Source organism: Elephantulus edwardii, unplaced genomic scaffold (assembly GCF_000299155.1).
Source record: "Elephantulus edwardii isolate Elephantulus edwardi_28Jun2011 unplaced genomic scaffold, EleEdw1.0 scaffold00435, whole genome shotgun sequence".
In the NCBI taxonomy this organism is placed as follows: Eukaryota; Metazoa; Chordata; class Mammalia; order Macroscelidea; family Macroscelididae; genus Elephantulus; species Elephantulus edwardii.
In genome coordinates, this window is record NW_006400185.1 from 917,958 (window position 1) to 918,825 (window position 868).

General features: G+C 38.7%; 1 non-coding gene across 1 annotated transcript; it reads left to right on the forward strand.

Annotated features, from left to right (window-relative positions):
* The first annotated feature begins 242 nt into the window (after positions 1-242).
* TRNAD-GUC lies at positions 243-313 on the forward strand. Its single transcript has one exon. It is a non-coding gene; the product is annotated as a tRNA-Asp (tRNA).
* Positions 314-868: the final 555 nt, after the last annotated feature.

An 868-nucleotide genomic window follows, 5' to 3' on the forward strand; every position in this document is an offset into this window, starting at 1 on the left:
GACTCAGTATATTCCTTCCATCTTCTTTTAATACTTCCTGGATCATTTAATATTCGGCCCAAAGCATCCTTGATTACAGCAACTCTAGGTTTGAATCTGTTCTTCAGTTCCTTGAGCTTAAGAAATGCTGAGCGAGTTGGGCCCTTTTCATTTTCTGACTCTAGCTCCTCACACATTTCATTGTAGTATTTTGCTTTGTCATTCCTAGCAGTTTTTTGGAATCTTCTGTTCAGCTCTTTAGTGCATGGGTTGTTCAGTGGTAGAATTCTCGCCTGTCACGCGGGAGGCCCGGGTTTGATTCCCAGCCCCTGCAGCCCAGCGCCCCCCCCCCCCGGTTATACAGGGTATTTATATTCAGCTTCTGGGGAAATACGAAACTGCCTTCCAAAGTGGTTATACCACTTTACAATCTCACCACCAGAGCATCAGAGTTCCATATCTCCACGTCTTTTCCACATTTTTTGCCTTCTGTCCTATTAAACTTTCCTACTTCTACTGGAGTAAGTTGGGATATCATTACGGTTTTAATTTGCATCTCTCTGATTGCCAGTGATTGTGTTTTTCCATGTTCCTGTTAGTTATATCAATGCCTTCGTTTGTTAAAGGTCTTTTTATGTCTTTTGTCTATTTTGTTATTGTATTATCAATATTTTTTCTTGTGAAGGCCTTGTAGTATTCTGTTAAAATTTTTATGAGGCCCTTGTCTGAGATGATATTGCCGAATGCTTTTTACCAGTCTGTACATTTACTTTTCACCTTATTGGGAAAAATTGTTTTGGTTTTCTTTGGTTTTGTTATATTTACAATATCAATTTGTATACAAAGGTTATATACATTGAGCTTCACACTATACCTCACTCATATTGTG